The following is a 16305-nucleotide window of genomic DNA, read 5'->3' on the forward strand; positions in this document are numbered from 1 at the left end:
CCAAATGGACCATGTCGAGTCGGGTCAAGTACATACCAATTATAGTTATGGACTTAGACACTAATCCAACAGAACTACCCAATGAACCGTATTCATAAAAAAAATATTAGCTCATTCCACAATCAAAATTGGATACCCACTTGCCCTTGGCATGTCATTCCAAGTTGACTCGCATTGAAACATTTCCATTAATCCCGATCGATTCTTCCCCACTTTAAATGATCTTAAATTTGTCAGTCTCGTACCCATTCAAATTTCTAATCCGTCTACAACTTTGCTACTCAAGACTGCCACCAACCCGAGTCTGCAAGAACTAAAATTCCTTGTCTAAACAGCCCATAAACTCCTATTTCGAGCTGAATACCCACAATACAATGCTTGAAGAAAAGGTTAACGTATCCAATGCACTTCTCGAATCCTTACATAAACTTATCCTCCTTTAGCTTAACGACCATTCCTACAATGGCCTATATCATTCTGGTGAATGCTACGACTACATCGCAGGCTTACAACACTTCCCCGAAAGCCTATCATCCTTGTGTATGCTACGATTCCCCAGTGTGTTCTTACAATCACTTCCATAACCGCCTACAAATCCGGTGAATGCTACAGGCCACCCCGATTCGTTCATCCAGTAACTCCATAATCCCAGAGCAGTACACTTCCTGACGCTCCTCCATAATCTCCAAGATCCCCTCCTTGACAAAACCGAAAATCACAGGAGTCTGCTCCAAAATACAGCGGGTAATCTCTGACGACATGAACTCCTGCATCCGCTCATCCATCAGCTCAGTGCCAGCACCTGAGCCTAAACCAGAACTTGAACATCCTCCATGCGTGATCATCACCATTCTGAAAAGCAACCATATAATAATCAGATGATTCCCATGGAATTCCTCAACCTACAAGCTTCCTAGATTCTTTGTGACCCTTCTTGATTCGAGTATGAATCCTGTGCTTTTAGTAGTACGGTCCCAATTCTACCTTCCACACCTATCCATACTTTCCTCATGAATTGTCCCAAGTCCTCTAAGTCACCTTCTCAAACTGGTACCCCAAGTACCTGATAACAGCGCAACCAAAACCCACTAAAGCACATCTTAGGCTCTCCTAGGTTCCGACCTCACCCTGCCATCAACTGCTGAAGAACTCCCACTAATAATAGCTAATTACTTCATGAATATAATCACATGCCACAAAGCTTAGATAATCCTTCGACTAACAGACTTAACCCTAAAACGTTTAGACTAAAACAAGAGTGCGCAATAGCATCAAATCCATCACTCTGAGATTATTTAACCTTTGCAACACGTGACTTGACATATTCACTTAATAGTTAACTCACATCATAAAGAGTTCCACAAAGCACAAATCAAGCAACATTCATGCACTAACACTCCATGCCATAGAACAAACGAAGGACATCCTAAGCTTACGTTACTACTATCCATGCTAGGAACCTCCACTCTCACTAACGGTTGCCTTATGCATGCAAATTATCCACAATACAGGATCAAATAGACTGTCAAATAAAAGACTTTACACTAGGACCATAACCAAACAAGGAACATGAAATAATGCCAAATCAATCATTCTAGGGCTATGTGATCCTAATCGTATACAATTTTTAAACCATACACTTATCAATTATTATTACCAATACATATTCCCAATCATATCATCCAATGCTTCCTAGGCTACAAGGCATCACATACCAAGCCAATCTATCATGCAATTCCGGAATGTATCCCTAGCCTTATCCTAGCATGAAAACATTCATATAATATAACATATCAACATGTATGGGTATTCTGGGAATCACTTACTTTAGCTCGGCTGATTACACGCACCATACTCCCTTTTTCTTTATAATAGTCTTTTAAGAAATTTATTTTCTTTTCAAAGATTACCAACTCCTCAGTTTGAGTTCAGTCACACCTGAGAGTGTGCCTGAATCCCTCAAACCAAGGCTCTGATACCAACTTGTAATGGCCCAAAATCATAAGGAAAAATTTTCATTTTTAAAGTATTAATTCATATAACATTCTGTTTCCAAATCATTTGTGAAAAATAGTAATTAAACATCAGAGTAAAATCTCAATTAATCAAATGCGGAATAAACTCTGGGGGATGTTGTGCAGTCACGCCAGGCTCTTCCCTTCTGAACTGGAAGTACCTGAAACCATACACATAAACTGTAAGCACAAAGCTTATTGAGTTCCCCAAAATACCACAAACCATACATACCATTAGTCCTAGCCCGCACATTGGGCCCAACCCATACTAATGGGCCTAGACCTTCCTAACATTGGGCCCAACCCAACATGCATTTGGGCCCAGACCGTCATAAAATGGGCCTATCCCATCATACAATGGGCCTAGCCTGACATACAATGCAAGAGTCATAGAGACACCTAGCATCCTACATAACATACATTAGGCCTATCCCTTCCTGATCCATGGGCCCAGCCCAGCATATAATGGGCCTAGCCCGTCATACAATGGGCCTAGCCCAACATACCATACAAGAGTCACAAAGACAACTACCGTATAACAAATCCTAGTGGGCCAGCATTCGTGCTTTCGACCCATAGGTACAGTGAAGAGACTCACCTCTCAGTCTGAATAAATAGTTCAATAGGTCCCGACTCTGAATATCAGCTCTACCCGTCACCTATTCATCAAATAGTGACCAAACTCAAATACAACTCAAAATACTCAAATTTATCCTTAGGTTAAACTTGGTCAAATCCAGGTCAAAGTTAAAAAAGTCCAAAAGTCAAAGTTGGTCAACATGGCTACGAATGCCCATCGTATGCGGCTGAGTTCCTTTTTCTTGATAAGAGCTTAATCGTTAAGATCTTTTGCCAATAATCCAGATCTAGTCTTAGAATAACGTCCTTACCCATAAAGTTTCCAACTTTATGGTCTGGCATGGCCATTAAGTGCCCAAACACCAAAAACCCTAATTACTTAACCCATTAAGACATTGTAACTCATGCATCGGAGAAAACTAACAATCAAGATCACATTTTTATGGTTCCTAATAACTCCATAATGGATAAAGTTTGACAATTTCTCCATTACAATGGTCCAAACTACCAAGATCTAGTCTTCAAAGTTTCAAAGGGGCCAAAAGTTCATCTTTTTCAACTTAATCCATTAAGTCCAAGTCTCCAACCTTTAGATCTGAATCAATATGATATTTAGATGGATAAAGTTTCTAACTTTATCCATAATAAAGTCACAAACTTTCAAGATCTAAGTTTTATGTACTAAAGTGACCAAAAGCTCATAACACCCAAAACTAGCTAGATCTAATAAATGCATCATCAAGATTCAAGCTTTATACCTATAGAAGTAAGATCAAGGTGAACAAAGTCTGGATCTACGAACTCCAATGCAACCAACACTTCTCTAATGAGCTCCTTCTTCTCCAAGATGCACCAAGAACACTCCAAATCACTTAAAAACACCTTCTTTTTGCTCACAAGGCTCAAACTAGGGTTAGGGTTTCAAGGGACGATGTTAGAGAGGTGGAGACTGAGAATGGAATGGGTTTGGGGAAGTTAAGGAGCTTAAATAGGGCTCAGACCATGGAAATAGGGTTTAGGAATTGATCATGTATGCCCAACGTACTCCTGGTACGCCCAGCGTACTCAGGGATACCCTAGTATGCCCATCGTATGTGGCTTAACCCAAAACCGTCCTAACTTCAAACGGTCATAACTTCTTCGTTTCAACTCCAATCTTGACGATCTTTATATCCACAGAAAGGTATTTAGGATCTCTACAACCGTATCTAATTACTTTTAACTTCAAACACATCGAACTAAAATTCTTAATTCATAAAACAAGTCTGAAACACCACTTTTCCCATTATACCCTTGGGCTCCAAACCGCAAACCAAATTCTTGGATCACATAATCTACATTACCCACATCCAAATGGTTCTAAACCTCAATTTCCTCAATGCTAAAAACCTTATGGTAATTAATCTTCGGGTCACAGACCCGAATCATGAAACGACTCGAAACAGAATGTTACAACTCTGCCCCACTTAAATTATATTTTGTCCTCGAAATCACTCCTTACTGCCTTCTAGGCAACTAGACAATCTGACCAAAACCTCTCGGACCCCGCTTCGACGAGAAGGTTGACTTATATTCACGACGACCTTCTAATGCTACCATCAAAATGCAAACATAGCAGGACCCACATGCCCTGACGGTGATCATATTATTGATCCACTAACTTATTCAATATGAAAAACTAGCACTTCAATGTTATAAATCCAGAACCCAAAACTTTACCTAACCTCCTCACAGGTAAAACCATTCTGAAACACCGTCAACACGACCTATCTCTGCAATTTGAACTGAAAAACATCTTCCGATACTAAATTATCCAAATGATACCCTTTACGGACAAAATTCCTGACCAATTATTGATGTCGAAAAGACCATTCATATAAATAATGGGGACTCTCAACGCAAATATCGTCCCTTTGAGCCAACCCGGAATATATCTCACACTCAAAATCCATAGATCCACACATGCATTTTATAGGAATTCTTTCAATTTCCATGGCAACCTTCTACTAAACTAAGATACTGAATTTACTCAATGCTCCAACAATATCGTGCATGGTCGCACAACTAGACCCTGACCTTGAGTCTAACTACTATAGGCTACTTGAGCTTAAACACCACATGGATGCCATCCCTTGATCACCGAGTCATACTATTCTAAACGTGATCCAATACCTTACTCAAGTATCTTTTTATCGGATCTCATCCATACTATCATAACCCTACAGGCCTCGCCCACGGGTCTCACCCAGCCTGCACAATCGAATAGGCATTGGCCATGGGTCTCACCCAAACGAGTGCTACACAGGCCTAACCTTGCCTTGGATCCAACGATCCTCATACCAAAACAAGAAAATACTCCGATAATATTGTTCGTCTCAACCCAGGAATGCATTGATCCTCCTTCAGTCCAACGGTCATTCCTACAACGGCCTATATATTCTGGTGAATGTTATAACTACATTGCAGGCTTACAACACTTCCATGAAAGCCTATCATCCTTGTGTATGCTACGGTTACCCAATGGTCTTACAATCACTTCCATAACCGCCTACAAATCTGATGAATGCTACAGGCCTCCCCGTAGTCTTACAACACTCCCATTCTACCATGGCTACAACCCATGGTATTGCCAGCTATCTATGACAAAACTTCGCCATGAATCAATAATAGTCAAAACTCTAATCTGTTGATCCTCAACAGGCGTTCGGGACATGCTTCGAACCTTAAGGGCTTAATCAGATGAGAAAAGAAAGAGAGGTCCTATAAAACCCCCAACCTGAGACTAACCACAACCCAAAATGTGGCACTACTGATGGTTCACGTCCTCGAATACGATAACCCGATTTCCACCCTTTCTTTTTTTATTACAACTGCCCAACGAACCTTATTCTTAGCAAAATTTTGGCTCATTCCACAATCAGAACTGGTTATCTACTTGCCCTTGGCATGTCATTCCAAGTTGACTCGCATTGGAATATTTCCATTAATCCCGAGCGATTATCCCCCATTTGGAATCATCTAAAATCTGTCAATCTCGAACCCATTCGAATTTCTAATCCGTCTACAACTTCGCTACTCAAGACTGCCACCAACCCAAGTGTGCAAGAACTAAAATTCCTTGTCTAAACAGGCCATAAACTCCTATTTCGAGTTGAATACCCACAACACAATGCTTGAAGAAAAGGTTAACGTATCAAATGCACTTCTCGAATCCTTACACAAACTTATCCACCTTTAGCATAACGACCATTCCTATGATGGCCTATATCATTCTGGTGAATGCTACGACTACATCGCAGGCTTACAACACTTCCCCGAAATCCTATCATTCTTGTGCATGCTACGGTTATCCAGTGGTCTTACAATCACTTCCTTAACCGCCTACAAATCCGGTGAATGCTACAGGCCACCCTGCAGTCTTACAACACTCCCATTCTGCCATGGCTATAACCCATGGTATTGCCAACTATCCATGAGAATACTTCTCCATGAATCAATACTAGTCAAAACTCTAATCTGCCGATCCTCAACAGGCGTTCTGTGACATCCCCAAATTTCACGGCCAGAAAAGAACGATTTAGGTTATGCTTTTAAAATAAAATCAGAGTAATCCTTTTAAAAGATGTTGCGGAATTTGTTCCCAAAACAAAACATGATAAAAGTTTATCAAAACCTTTCTTTAAGAAATATATAATTTCCTTTTATATCAAAACCTCGGGATGTCATGTTCCGATACAGATCAAAAGCATAAACAATACATTATAAGCCTTACAACAGTTATTTACAACTACTGGCCTATAATCCAAAAATCACTCATCATCATCATCCGACTATGCTCGGGGTCCACTACCTGTAATATAAAAAGTTGAGTGGGTCAGGCTTGGGAGCCTGGTGAGCATATAGGGTTTTCAACCCACAAATAATAAATTGATTATGCTTAAACATCAAACAATCAACCAAATTACCCCAACCCCATTATCTTATTTATTTCTTAAGGATTTACCCTAAGAATCAACTATCACTCATTCCTAAGGATTCATCCTAAGGAATAGGCACGAAGTCACATTATCGCCAGGGTTTATACAACAGGCACTAAGTCCATAGCTGCCAGGGTTTATACAACATGTGCTAAGTCCATAGCTCTTATTTATCGACAGTATTATTCACGGGAATGCCCCCCTGCAATACATGTCAATGGGTTTTTAGAGTACAGCTGATGAACATATAGTTTACACACTTACAGGTTGCGAGTCTGCTAGTGTTCCACAGATCATCTAGAATAGTCCATGGTTGTCATCCATACTCTGCTGAATGCCGGGGGGGGGGGGGGGGGCAACGTTTGGGTAAGTGATTCTCTCATAATTCACCACTCACCCTCAACTCATGATCTATATCACTGATCATCTCATTTATCCAACTCATCTTTTATCACACACCCACTATTTCATCTACCCATGTTTTACCCAACATTTTTGTAGATAAAAATACATATACGGTTTAAATTATTTAAAAACCTGTATAAATCATTCCTTCAACATCCATCTCAAATAAACAAACAATATATATTCACACAACACGTATTTTATATAAAATACTTCATATCTATGTGTAAGGTGAAAGTAACTACACACTCACTTGATTTAATGATAATCGGGCAGCACTTCGTTTCCTAAAACGATCGTTTCTAATAAAACCGGAAGTTTTATTGAGAAACTGGGCTCTGCGAGGGTCGGGCTTCAAAACCGAAAAGATAAATTTCTCGGGCACTTCAGGACGTATTTCGGGTGTTTGGTATAATATCGGGGATTTGGGGGAAGTTGGAATGAAATAAATATGGGTTTAGGGGTGTAAAATGTCACTTTTCCAAAATATACCCGGGAGGTCTCGCACCCTTCTATTTATAGGGGCGAGGCTTCTGATCCAACGGCTGAGAAGCGACCAGGTGTCAGTAGATCCAAAGTTCAGGCACGTGCGAGGGTCCAGGTGTGGGCTTCTGATTGGACCGAGTTCTAGGGTCCGAGGGATGGGAAGTGGCGCCTGCCAAGCTCAGACAGGTGGTGCGACACGCGTCGGTGCGAGGTAAGGCGGCTTCGGATGCGAGGAGTCACCTGGGCACGCGTCGGACCGCGGTTGGACCTGCACTTCGGATGCGAGGGTTGCGACATGCCTCGCCAGCTGGCCTCGGTGACTCAGCAGTTTCGGACACGTGGCATGCATGCAGCGAAGGTGACGTGGCCGAAGTCCCACTATGCGAAATTTCTTGGATTTGGCATCTTTTTCTCGATTTTTGTGCAAAAACTTCTAAAATCCATAACTTTCTCATAGGGCTCCGTTTTTACGTTCTTTATATGCACGCGTAGATAAAATTACGCTCTACAACTTTCGTTTAGACTTCGTCGGCTAATTTTGACTTTAATTTTTATATTATTATTTTTAACAGACCGGGACAAGAAATCCATTAAAAATTCATAACTTCTTCATCCGACGTCCGTTTTCGTCTGTCTTTTTACCGTTGTACTATTATTGACGAGACCTTCGATTCTCGTTTAGGTTGTGTCGGCTAAAAATCGTTCGATCTAAAATTCGAGTTTTTAGCTGTCTACTGCTAAGCTGAAACTTAGAAAAATCATAACTTCCTCATACGAAGTCAGATTTGGACGTTCTTTTTATACATACTCTCGGTTTAACGAACACTACGACTTTCGTTTAGATCACTAAGGCTAAAAAGTAGTTTATCAAAAACTCACTTTTTACGTCATTCGGCACCGTGCCGGTTTTGTCGCGAAACTTCGACAGGTCATAACTTCTTCGTTATAACTCGGATTTCGGTATTCTTTATATATCCGTAATCCTTGTCACGACCACTACAACTTTCTTAATAAATATCGGTTTTATCTAATATTTATTTTCGACGCTCATTTTTATTCTTAATTAATTAAATCTTAATAATTAAGCATAAAACACATAATTCACATAATATTCACATAATTCCTTTTCATTTCTTCAAAATGATTTACAAAGGTTAACCTAGACTATTATGTAAATATTAATGCATAGCCTACAAACACGGGCGTTACAATTCTCTCCCCCTTAGGATGATTCCGTCCCCGGAATCACACATCAACAAACAACTGCGGGTAGCGACTCGTCATGTCACTCTCCGTTTCCCAGGTGAGATTTGGCCCATTTGTATGTTTCCAACGCACAAGCACTAAATCGACCATCTTACGTCGCAACTTCTTAGTCTTACGGTCAACAATTGCCTCAGGTTCTTCAATTAACCTCTTGTTTTCATCCAACCTTAATTCAGAAATGGGAATTATGTCGGGCACATCTCCCGTGAACTCTCTCAAATAACACACATGAAAGGTGTTATGAATACCATCTAGTTCTTCCGGTAATTCTAGCTTGTAAGCTTGATTCTCGATCCTTTGAAGAACTTTAAACGGTCCAATAAACCTTGGACTCAATTTTCCCCTTTTACCAAATCTTATAAGTCCCTTCCACGGTGAGACTTTAAGTAAAACCGAATCTTGAACTTCGAATGATATCAGTTGTCTTTTCTTGTCAGCATAGCTCTTTTGTCGGTCTTGAGCTGTTAACATCCTTTCCCTAATCACTTTCAACTTTTCAGCAGTCTGATGGACTATTTCGGGTCCCATAAACTGCTTTTCCCCAGCTTCCAGCCAACATGACGGCGTTCGACACTTTTCTCCATACAAAGCATGATAAGGTGCCATCTTGATGCTTGAGTGGAAACTATTATTATAGGAAAATTCTACTAGAGGTAAGTGTTCATCCCGGTTACCTTGGAATTCCGGGGTACACGCTCTCAGCATATCCTCCAATGTTTGAATTGTTCGTTCGCTCTGACCATCGATTTGCGGATGGTAAGTTGTACTCAAACACAACTTGGTACCCAATTCCTCTTGTAGACTCCTCCAAAACCTTCAGGTAAAACAGCTATCACGATCGGATACAATCGTTAACGGAACACCGTGAAGCCTCACAATTTCCTTCACCTAAGAATTCACAAGTTTATCCACAGACCATTTCTCGTTGGCTGCTATGAAATGCGCACTCTTAGTGAAGCGATCAACGACCACCCAAATCATGTCGTGACCGTTCCTTGTTCTGGGCAGTTTAGTTAAAAAAATCCATGGTGATGTCTTCCCATTTACCCATGGGTACAGGCAAAGGTTCTAAACTCCCATACGGTTTCTGATGTTGTGCCTTAACCCTAGCACATGTTACACACTCGGCCACATACTTAGCAACATCGAGCTTCATCGTCGGCCACCAGTAATAGGGTTTTAGATCCCTATACATTTTTGTACTACCGGGATGAATCGAGTACATGGTCTTGTGAGCTTCTTCCATCAAAAGATCTCTTACTCCTCCCGTCTTAGATACCCAAATCCTATATTTGAATAACTTTAGTCCTTGACCGTTTGTATCAAACACCAACGTTTTACCCTAAACGTTCTTCCTTTCAGTCATTTTTCTCTAAACCTTCCTCTTGAGCTTTCTTTATACTTTCCACAATTATCGAGACAACTTCAATCCTCAATGCTCTTGGCCTTTTCTTTTCAAGATTTACCTTCCGACTGAGAGCATCAGCAACAACATTTGCTTTACCAGGGTGGTAAAGTATCTCACAGTCATAGTCCTTGAGTAACTCTAGCCAGTGTCGTTGCCTCATGTTCAATTCCTTCTGATTAAAGAGATATTGAAGACTCGTATGATCAGTGAAAAGTTTTTATTTAGTACCATAAAGATAGTGCCTCCATATCTTTAAGGCGAATACTACCGCTGCCAACTCCAGATCATGAGTGGGGTAGTTCTTTTCATGCTCTTTCAATTGCCTCGATGCATACGCTATCACTTTATCCCTTTGGGTCAGAACGAAACCTAACCCAACTCCAGAGGCATCACTATAAACTACGAAGTCATCAACTCCTTCAGGTAACGATAGAATCGGTGCTTCACACAACTTCTTCTTTAATTTTTCAAAGGCTTCCTTATGCTTTTCATTCCAAGTATAAGTAGCTCCTTTGTGGGTCAAAGCTGTTAATGGAGTAGCGATCGAAGAAAAGCCTTGGATAAATCGGCGATAATATCCAGCTAATCCTAAAAAGCTTCAGATCTCCGTAGGACTTTCAATCGTAACCTTCGAGTTACAAAATAAATCCTTATTGAGGACTCCTTATTCTTCTTAGAATAAGTACTTTCCTTCATTTATTGTAACAGACCGATGGGTCATGTTCTAATGATCTCTCATCGTATAATGCACTACTTAGAGTCAAGTCTCTTAGAGACAATTTCCGGAACAGACTATACCTTCCTTCATGTTCTAATGTGATACAATCACAGTTCAACATGTGTCATTTCTAACTACCAACTTCTTTAACAACGAGCGCGATACTTCTATTGATCGCTTTGATCATCTTTCACTTCAATCTTCTGGCTTAAGTCAAATTCTACATCGAACTTGGTTCTCTGAACCACGTGACATACTTATCTTAGTCGGACTCGATTCGATATGACCTCTAAGGTCGAAATAACAATTATCTTCTTAGTCATTTCCTAAACGATGGTAACGACAGACTAGAACAAGATAGAATCAATTACTAGCTCCTTGGTAACCTTGTGACTTTCCCTGATCCAAGTACGAGTCCTGTGCTTCCGGTAGTATATTCCTCTACTACCATTCACACCTACTCATACTCGTCCCAAGTATTGTCTCGCAGTTCTCCAAATCACCATACAAGAATTTCACATAGTCATTCAATTCATCAGATGACAAAACCAGGGTTTATATTATTTCCATGAAACGATTACACAGAGGTTCAAGTTTACCCTATACTACGCCCTAATAGGCTAAACCACTTATTACTATTCACATTACTACTTCATAACTTGATCTTCGGGTATCAAGTCTTTACTTCTAATTCCTAGCGTTGTTATTTGCTTCGTCAAGGATATTCTGAAATTCCCTTGGCATTGGCGGTGCGCTTGGCCTTGTTACTTCATTTTTCTTCGGACAGTCCTTAGAAATATGGCCTTCTTCCTTACATCCGTAACACACCTCCTTGGGAATCGTACACTCATTGGCGTAATGCCCAATTTCTCCACACTTATAGCAATTCACCTTCCTGCCATGATTCCCAGAGTGTTTATTTTTGCACTAACTGCACCATTTTCCTTTACCTCCTCTTTTGCCAGACTTTGAGAATATGTTGCTCTTGTTGGGCCTTGAAGACCCCTCAAATTTCCTCTTCTTGCCAACTTCAACCTTGTTGGCGGTCCTGTCATTGATCATTTCTTCAATAGACTTAGCAACCCAGATAGTTGCCTCAAGAGTAGATGCCTGACGTACTGGCACAGTAAGTTCATCCTTACTTTGTTGAAGTAAACATTTTGTCTCTTCCATCTGTTGATCCAACATCGTACGCACCATTGCCTGCACCCCAGCCATCGTGATTGGCTCAGGCTACGTATTATCGTTTCCGAATCCACTTTGAGTACTCGCCATTTCGATATATACACCAATCGTAGGTGAATTTAGATCTTTATTTTCGATAGACGTTAAATCTTCGTTATTACTCCGAAACGTTTATATTTTAGTTCGAATATCGTAGTCATACATTTAGAATCCTACACACATAAGGTTTCCAGATCCGGTTGGCAACAGACCATAGATCCAAACAAATAATGGCATATATGGCAAACATATAGCATTTAGCACATAAAAGCATTTTAGGCATCTTTCCTAAAATAAACTAGTGTTCGTGTCTAAAATATGGTAGACACTCATCTCACAATCATCACTTAGCATTCTAAGTTTAAGTCTAGAAATCCTACAAATTCCTAGTTCGCTTAAACTAATGCTCTGATACCAACTGTGACATCCCCAAATTTCTCGGCCAGAAAAGAACGATTTAAGTTATGCTTTTAAAATAAAATCAGAGTAATCCTTTTAAAAGATGTTGCGGAATTTGTTCCCAAAACAAAACATGATAAAAGTTTATCAAAACCTTTCTTTAAGAAATATATAATTTCCTTTTATATCAAAACCTCGGGATGTCATGTTCCGATACAGATCAAAAGCATAAACAAGACATTATAAGCCTTACAACAGTTACAACTACTGGCCTATAATCCAAAAATCACTCATCATCATCATCCGACTATGCTCGGGGTCCACTACCTGTAATATAAAAAGCTGAGTGGGTCAGGCTTGGGAGCCTGGTGAGCATATAGGGCCCATAAATAATAAATTTGTTATGCTTAAACATCAAACAATCAACCAAATTACCCCAACCCCATTATCTTATTTATTTCTTAAGGATTTACCCTAAGAATCAACTATCACTCATTCCTAAGGATTCATCCTAAGGAATAGGCACGAAGTCACATTGTCGCCAGGGTTTATACAACAGGCACTAAGTCCATAGCTGCCAGGGTTTATACAGCATGTGCTAACTCCATAGCTCTTATTTATCGACAGTATTATTCACGGGAATCCCCCCTGCAATACATGTCAATGGGTTTTTAGAGTACAGCTGAGGAACATATAGTTCACACACTTACAGGTTGCGAGTCTGCTAGTGTTCCACAGATCATCTAGAATAGTCCATCGTTGCCATCCATACTCTGCTGAATGCCGGGGGGGGGGGGGGGGGGGGGGGCAACGTTTGGGTAAGTGATTCTCTCATAATTCACCACTCACCCTCAACTCATGATCTATATCACTGATCATCTTATTTATCCAACTCATCTTTCATCACACACCCACTATTTCATCTACCCATGTTTTACCCAACATTTTTGTAGATAAAAATACATATACGGTTTAAATTATTTAAAAACCTGTATAAATCATTCGATCAACATCCATCTCAAATAAACAAACAATATATATTCACACAGCACGTATTTTATATAAAAAACTTCATATCTATGTGTAAGGTGAAAGTAACTACACACTCACTTGATTTAAAGATAATCGGGCAGCACTTCGTTTCCTAAAACGATCGTTTCTAATAAAACCGAGAGTTTTATTGAGAAACCGGGCTCTGCGAGGGTCGAGCTTCAAAACCGAAAAGATAAATTTATCGGGCACTTCGGGGCGTATTTCGGGTGTTTGGTATAATACCGGGGATTTGGGGGAAGTTGGAATGAAAGAAATATGGGTTTAGGGGTGTAAAATGTCACGTTTCCGAAATATACCCGAGAGGTTTCGTACCCTTCTATTTATAGGGGCGAGGCTTCTGATCCAACGGCTGAGAAGCGACCAGGTGTCAGCAGATCCAAAGTTCAGGCACGTGCGAGGGTCCAGGTGTGGGCTTCTGATTGGACCGAGGTCTAGGGTCCGAGGGATGGGAGGTGGCACCTGCGAAGCTCGGACAGGTGGTGCGACACGCGTCAGTGCGAGATAAGGCGGCTTCGGATGCGAGGAGTCACCTGGGCACGCGTCGGACCGCGGTTGGACCTGCACTTCGGATGCGAGGGTTGTGACACGCCTCGCCAGCTGGCCTCGGTGACTCAGCAGTTTCGGACACGTGGCACGCATGCAACGATGGTGACGTGGCCGAAGTCCCACCATGCGAAATTTCTCGGATTTGGCATTTTTTTCTCGATTTTTGTGCAAAAACTTCTAAAATCCATAACTTTCGTATACGGGCTCCGTTTTTACGTTCTTTATATGCACGCGTAGATAAAATTACGCTCTACAACTTTCGTTTAGACTTCGTCGGCTAATTTTGACTTTAATTTTTATATTATTATTTTTAACAGACCCGGACAGGAAATCCGTTAAAAATTCATAACTTCTTCATCCGACGTCCGTTTTCGTCTGTCTTTTTACCGTTGTACTATTATTGACGAGACCTTCGATTCTCATTTAGGTTGTGTCGGCTAAAAATCATTCGATCTAAAATTCGAGTTTTTAGCTGTCTACTGCTAAGCTGAAACTTAGAAAAATCATAACTTCCTCATACGAAGTCAGATTTGGACGTTCTTTTTATACATACTCTCGGTTTAACGAACACTACGACTTTCGTTTAGATCACTAAGGCTAAAAAGTAGTTTATCAAAAACTCACTTTTTACGTCATTCGGCACCGTGCCGGTTTTGTCGCGAAACTTTGACAGGTCATAACTTCTTCGTTATAACTCGGATTTCGGTATTCTTTATATATCCGTAATCCTTGTCACGACCACTACAACTTTCTTAATAAATATCGGTTTTATCTAATATTTATTTTCAATGCTCATTTTTATTCTTAATTAATTAAATCCTAATAATTAAGCATAAAACACATAATTCACATAATATTCACATAATTCCTTTTCATTTCTTCAAAATGAGTTACAAAGGTTAACCTAGACTATTATGTCAATATTAATGCCTAGCCTAGAAACACGGGCATTACACGTTCGGGTCGTGCTTCGAACCTCAAGGCCTTAATCAGACGAGAACAGGAAGAGAGGTCCTACACAACCCCAAACCTGAGACTAACCACAACCCAAAATGTGCCACTACGGATGGTTCGCGTCCTCGAATGCGATAGCCTGATTTACACCCTTTCTTTTCTGATTACAACTTCCCAACAAACCTTATTCTTAAAAAAAATATTGGCTCATTCCACAATCAGAATTGGCTATCCACTTACCCTTGGCATGTCATTCCAAGTTGACTCGCATTGGAACATTTCCATTAATCCCGATCGATTCTCCCCCACTTGGAATCATCTTAAATATGTCAATCTTGTACCCATTCGAATTTCTATTCCATCTACAACTTCGCTACTCAAGACTGCCGCCAACCCGAGTCTACAAGAACTAAAATTCCATGTCTAAATAACCCATATACTCCTATTTCGAGCTGAATACCCACAACATAATGCTTGAAGAAAAGGTTAACGTATTCAATGCACTTCCTAAATCCTTACATAAATTTATCCGATAACAAGAAACTTTTAATTGGCACAAAAAGGGCACACACACTAACCAAGACCTTTGGTATGCAAAATGATATAAAATAAACCTCCAAATAAATATAAAAGAAAAATAATCAACCAACTACAAGGGTACTAACATTCCTGGATAATCAAACATAATAATCTACATACACCAATTCAAGATAATTAGTACAAAAGCAAGAGCACAAGAAAGATGAATGTACTATACTCCTACAACACCTCGTAGAACTTGATTCTCCTCGGTCTGCATCTTAAACGCTCGGCCCCTCATTGTTGGAGCCTCTGTCCTGCCCCCACATCCATCTATAATCCTCAATATAGTTGGATCAGGTGCTCTCACCGCTCCACTAGTTAATATCGGACAGTCAGTCATCTTGTGGCCCACTTAGTTGCTATGTAAACAAATCAGACCCGAACCCAACAGACAATCTCTAATAAAATGCACTTCCTGACCGCAACTGAAACATCCCCTTCCTGTCTCTCGATAGCTCCTTTCGTGAGTCCTCCCACACTTGGCACAACGGCCACGACCCTGATGGCCTCCTACTCTAGAATCCTAAGTCCTGGGCTTCTTCGCCCTTCCCACTTCTGTTTTAATATGTTCTGACTTCCTCTTCCCAAGGTGCTCCAAATCAATCTCCCGATGATAGGCTCTAGCAATCATATTATTTTGGGTCTTGAACCCTAACAAGCTCACAAACTCTCTGATATCATCCCTCAACATAT

This window comes from Lactuca virosa, chromosome 1, assembly GCF_052849685.1.
Source record: "Lactuca virosa cultivar CGN04683 chromosome 1, Lactuca_virosa_CGN04683_v6, whole genome shotgun sequence".
Lineage (NCBI taxonomy): Eukaryota > Viridiplantae > Streptophyta > Magnoliopsida > Asterales > Asteraceae > Lactuca > Lactuca virosa.